The following is a 6730-nucleotide window of genomic DNA, read 5'->3' as shown; positions in this document are numbered from 1 at the left end:
GCTTCTGTATTAACTTTTCCCTTGTCTATTTCTGTCTGTAACTGTATGTACTGTAAATAGCTGCTTGTGTATTGTGCTAGCTCTGCACAGCTCCAGAACTGGGCACAGCACTCAAGCTGTGCTGAGCACAGGGGCACAAGAACCTCTATTGTCCTGCTGCCCACACTGCTCCTGAGCCAGCCCAGGATGCCATTGGCTCTGCTGCCCACCTGGGCACTGCTGCCTCAGCTTCAGCTCCTCTCTCCCAGCACCCCCAACTCCCTCTCTGCCTGGCTGCTCTCAGCCACTCTGTCCCCAGCCTCTAGTGCTGCTTGGGGTTGTTGTGGCCACAGTGCAGAACCCTGCACTTGGCCTTGTTCAATTTCATCCTATTGGCCTCTGCCCACCCATGCAGCCTGGCCAGGTCCCTCTGCAGGGCTCTGCTACCCTCCCGCTGCTCCTAGCTTGGTGTCATCTGCAAACTTACTGATGCTGGACTCAATCCTCTGCTTCAGATCCTCAGTAAATATCTTGACCAGGACTGTGCCCAGCACTGATTCCTGTGGGCACCTCTGGTCCCTGGCTGCCAGCTGGCTAAAAGAGGAGCAAGCTTGGCTCAGTTTTAAGAAAACTGAAACTTCAGGAGTAAACAAAGCCTTCAGGTCAAATGCACTTTATTTTTGTTAGCTGACTCAGGCATCCCAGCTATGCCAGAGCTGCCTCCTGCCTCCCACCACCTCCCAGCAGTAGGCAGTTACCAACAGTTGCCCCTGTGTTTGGGCCCTTCCCTGCCAGAGGCTGATTACTTAGTTTAAGAGAAATGCTCCTAAGTGTAGGAAGAGAAATGCCAATTCCTGATGGCTTCTCCTCCATTTAGCCAGGGGAGAACTCTTCCAACTAGGGTGAGGGAAGACAAGCCCCTTCCCTCTGACTGCACTGTACAGCTTCTGCCCCCTTCCCTTGTACATTTTAATAGCCCCTATCAGTTTGCTCTTAAATATCCTACAGCTGGAGCTGGTGTAATTAGTGCTCATTAAATGTGCCAGACTTAAGAAAACACAGCAAGAGAGGGGGGAAAAAAAAAAAAGGGGGGCCCAAGTTCTGTTTTGCCAGAGGACCATTTCAAAGCTGGCATCAGGGGAAAGAAAAAAGGAATAAGAACCACCACCACCCCCCAGAAAAAAAAAAGAAACCAGAAAAGCAGAGCCAATATTTAACATTTACTTTTAAGTCCATACAGGCATTCTTATTTATTTTACCATGTGGCTACTATTAAGTGTGTTGGCCTGCAGCCAGCCTGGCACTAAGGAGGGGGGAACCCCCCAAGAGATAAGTAACACGAAGCTCTGTAAGCATGCGCAGCTTTGCAGCCCTGCCAGCCCCAATATTTGGACTTCTCCAGCAGTGATGGAGAGTTGAAAGAGCTGGAGGGAGGGAGGCTGCGGCTGCCCAGCTGCCTCTGCTGTCGTTTCCACCTACGGCCGCCAGGCGGAGCTGTCCCCGGGAAGCTGCTGGGGAATGGCTGAGAGCAGCCCTGAGGAACAGACCCTGGGGGTCTGGGCTGAGGAAAAGCTCCACAGGAGGCTGCAGGGGGAGTGCAGCCCAGACACAACCCTGTGCTGGGCTGCAGCAAGAGCAGTGTGGGCAGCAGGGCAAGGGAGGGCATTCTGCATGTTAGTAGCCATGAGAAGCTCTTTGCCTGGCTCACAGTGTGCAGCCTGGGCTAGGGAAGCTATTTCTGCTACTCATGTAGATACCTGAATAGCTCTCCCTGCCCCTTTGCCACCCTGAACCCCAGGGGCACCCGTGGCACAGCAGCCAGGCTCTGTCGCAGCACCTCCAGAGAGAACAGTCCAACAACCTCCCTCCCCACCCCTGCAAAAAGGAAGGTTTCAGGATTTGTTGCCTTTGTCTCTTTTCATCTCTGAGTTTATTAAAGTGCAAATGTCACCCATGGAGACAGCTATCACATGCAGTGCAGTACACCAAGAAACACTTTCCACACCATAAATGGAAGGTCCAAAAGGCTTCGTTGTGATTCTCCAATGCAGTTACTTGCACAAAGGACAAAACTGAACCCAGGCTCTGTGCCCTTCTGCAGCTGCCAGCCCTGGGAAGTACTAAAGCCATTAATTTGGAAACAAAACCTCCTCCACTCTTGACAGCACAGGAAGTGCCAAGGCAGAGGGCGTATTTCTAGAGGATTGCTGTCTGAGCTTCATGCTACTGCTGTGTCCTGAAAGGATGCTCAGAGTCAGGGCTTTGAGATGTTCAGTGCTTGGAGACAAAACCAAAGTCAAGCCCTACATCATATCATAAATCATAACTACTTCTCGTGGCATGGCCAAAACATTGCAATGGACTAGTCTGGTTCCTCTCTCTCTCTCTCTCATGGTGCCATAGCCACTACAGCTATCCTGGGATCAGTTTTGCTTTGTGCTCTGTTGATAAAAGAGAAAAGAACCAACCAACAAATGCATGGAGGCACAAAGCAGGTGAGTAGAACGTGACAGAGAACACGTGAATGTGCTGCCAGGAACTGTTAACCATGTCTGCAGTACCTACTTCACAGCTTGGTGAGAGAGAAGGATAAATAAGTAGTTCAGAACTTAAACCAAGCAAACCCAAAGCCAATGAAAAAGAAAACCCACCCCAAAGAAACCAACAACAAAAAACAAACCCCCAAACAGAGACGAGTCCTGCAAAATGCAACTTGGATTATCTTTTTAAGGCAGCTTCAGCAGGAACTTGAAGGCTTTTGTGGTTGAAAGCAGACCTGTCTGTGACACCAAGAGTGTGCTCAGGCTTTGCAGCTTAGAGCTCCGAGTGACTGTCCAAGTGCTCTCCCACTTCTGCTGATCAAAATGAAGCCTACAATGGCTGAGGTTGGAAGAGACCTCAGAGATCACCTATGCCTCACCACCTATCGACCTCACTGGGCTGCTCAAGGCCTCATCCAGCATGGCCTTAAACATCCCTAGGCAGAAGGCAGCCACAACCTCCCTGGGCAGCCTGTTCCAGAGTCCTACCTCCCTTGTACTGAAGAACTTCTTCCCAAGCTCCAGGCTAACCCTGCTCTGCCTCAGCTTCAAACCATTCCCCCTTGTGCTACCCCTAAACACCCTGATGAAAAGTCTCTCTGCAGCCTCCCTGTAGGATGCCTTCAGCTACTGGAAAGCAGCTTTAAGGTGCCCCCAGAGCAGACACATGCTTCAAAGCCATGGCATACCAGGGCTGTGCTCTCAAAAGCCAGTGTTTGATCAGCAGGTGTCATGAAAACCAGTTCCCTTCTCACACATGGGAGTGAGGTAGCTCTGAAAGAAGCATTTGCTCCATGTCCAAGAGCCAAGCTGGAAATTCAGAATTACAGGAGGCTGTTGTGTTATCACAAGTGAATGATGCCATGGGATATGGAAAAGGAATCATAGAATCAAGCAGGTGGGAAGAGACCTCCAAACTCAACCAGCCCCATCCAATCAACCAGACCGTGGCACTAAGTGCCCCAGCCAGCCTTGGCTTCAACACCTCCAGGCACAGCCACTCCACCACCTCCCTGGGCAGCCCATTCCAGTGCCAATCCCTCTCTCTGACAACAACTTCCCCCTAACATCCAGCCTAGACCTGCCCTGGTACAACTTGAGACTCTGTCCCCTTGTTCTGTTGCTGAATGCCTGGCAGCAGAGCCCAACTCCATCTGACTATAGCCTCCCTTCAGGTAGGTGTAGACAGCAATGAGCTCTGCTCCATCACACACATCTGAAACCAAATGAGATCCTAAACTTCCATTTTTACTGCAGGATCTGGAGTGGGAACTTGTTTGGCCCCTCCAAGGGGATGGATGTGTAACGATTCTTCCCTCCCTCTATCCTAAAGAGTGAAGCCAAATCATTGCACAGCAAAAATGATACTTCAAGTGTTCAGAAACAGGGCTGCAGGTCTCAGTGGTGGGATCTGTGCCCCCTCCTTCGACTTCTAGCAGTCCTAATGCATGCTGAAGGCAAGACTTCATCTCCAACTCCTAGGTCTCTCCTCTGGATGGGTGCAGAGAAGATGACTGCTGGTAAAGAGCAGTAAAATGAGGAGCAGCCAGAAAGGTGACCATGCTCACACTGCTCTAGCCCAGTATGACTGGCACTGCAGTCACACCACCAAGTGAGCACACAGCAGCTTCATTTTCTCACACACTGTCCATGCAGCCCCCTGAGCACAGCCCATGAAACGCTGGAGGCACACACTGAGCCTGCACCCCATGAATCCTGCTGCCCTCACTTGCTCAGCTCCGACTGTTGGCAACACAACTGCTCCCAACCCTGCTGCCACCCACCAGCGCTTCAGCCAGCAAAGGCAGGATGCCCCTGCTGCCACCTCTGCTCCCTTCCCTGGCTCAGGCTGTGCTGGGGCAGCTAAGCTCCTCATGGGCTTTACCTAGAAGAGTGTAAAAATACACACCCCCCCCGCAGGTGCTCTGGCACCCTGGGATTATTGTGTGCTGTAGCAGGGTTCCAGGGCACACACCCACTCTGGTGGGCACATGGGATGGAGAGGCCAAGGACGGGGATCCTGCTTAGATTTTATATGCACACACAGCTACACCTAGCTAGACATTTATTTATATATATATACACACACACACAGAGACAATCCAACATAGCCTTCTATATATCTCCCCCTACCTAGACCTATATCTGTGTATACACTCACACACCCCCCACTCTACCTAGACACCTCTATATATTTATATACAACCCTACCTAGACTTAGATATATTACATATACACACACCCCTGGCTAGATTTTTTATATATATATATATCTCTATATATCTATCTCCCCCACTTTGTGTGTGTGTGTGTGTGTGTGTGTGTCTGTATATACATATATGTATAGGTCTAGGTAGAGGGGTAGCTAGCTGTCCCCCTACCTGGACTTCTCTATGTATCTCTGCCTGGGTTCTTTTTATATATACACACTAGACATATATATATGTATGTATCCATCCTTACCTAGACTTGTTTTTAAATATATATATATATATGTGTATGTGTGTGTGTATATATATATATCCTCACCTAGACCTGTTGTTTTAAATATATATATACACACATACATGTATCCCTACCTAGACTTATATATATATAAAAGTCTAGGTGGGCATATATAAAAAGTCTAGGTAGGGATATATATATATACATATATAAAAAAGGGATACACATATGTATATATCAAGGTAGGTTTTATACATACATACACACATATATATCTCCCTACCTAGACTTTTATATATATATCCCCACCTAGACTTTATAATGTATATGAAGTCTAGGTAGATATTATATATGTATGTGTATATACATATATATATATCCTTACCTAGACCTGTTTTTTTTAATATATACATACACATTTATGTATCCCTACCTAGAATTTTATATATCCCCACCTAGACTTTATATATATATATAAGTCTAGGTGGGCATATATAAAAAGTCTCAGTAGGGAGATAGATATATAGATACAGATATAGATATATGGGATACATATATATATATGTTAAGGTAGGTTTTATACACATATATATGTGTGTGTGTGTGTGTGTGTGTAGTCCCATCTAGATCTAGCTAGCTAGCTAGCTCCCTACCTAGACTTCTATATACATATCCCCACCTAGACTTTATATATACATATAAATATATACAAAGTCTAGATGGGGAGATAGATTTATATATATATGTATATATATATGTGTATATATATATATATATATAAAAGTATAGGTAGGTTTATATATATATCCTTCCCTATAACTGTTTTACATATATATATATATATATATATATATATATATATATATATATATACACATATATGTATCCCCACCTAGACTTTATATATATAAATTTATATAAAGTCTAGGTAGGTATTATATATGTGTGTATGTATATATATATATATATACATCCTTACCTAGACCTGTTTTTTTTAATATATATATATATATATATATATATATATATATATATATATATATACACACATTTATGTATCCCTACCTAGACTTTATATATATATATATATAAGTCTAGGTGGGCATATATAAAAAGTCTTGGTAGGGAGATAGATATATATATATATGGGATACATATATGTATGTTAAGGTAGGGTTTATACACATATATGTGTGTGTGTGTGTGTGTGTGTAGCCCCATCTAGATCAATCTAGCTAGCTAGCTCCCTACCTAGACTTCTATATACATATCCCCACCTAGACTTTATATATACATATAAATATATACAAAGTCTAGATGGGGAGATATATATATAAGTATAGGTAGGTTTTTATATATATATATATATATATCCTTCCCTATATCTGTTTATATATATGTGTATATATATATTTATATATATACACACATATATGTATCCCCACCTAGACTTTATATATATAGAAGTCTAGGTGGGCATATATAAAAAGTCTAGGTAGGGATACACTTATATATATACATATATATATATAAAAGGGATACATACATCTATGTCAAGGTAGGTTTTATAAATCCATGTGTGTGCATCCCTACCTACACCTACATATATATATATCTCCCTACCTAGGCTTTTATATAAATATCCCCACCTAGACTTTATATATGTGTCTAGGTGGGGATATATAAAAAGTCTAGGTAGGGATACATATACATATATATATATATATATATATATATGTATATGTATATATATATATATGGGATAC

This window comes from Pogoniulus pusillus, chromosome 8 (genome assembly GCF_015220805.1).
Source record: "Pogoniulus pusillus isolate bPogPus1 chromosome 8, bPogPus1.pri, whole genome shotgun sequence".
In the NCBI taxonomy this organism is placed as follows: domain Eukaryota; kingdom Metazoa; phylum Chordata; class Aves; order Piciformes; family Lybiidae; genus Pogoniulus; species Pogoniulus pusillus.
The sequence above is the reverse complement of the archived record's forward strand: the minus strand, read 5'-3'. Positions refer to the sequence as shown.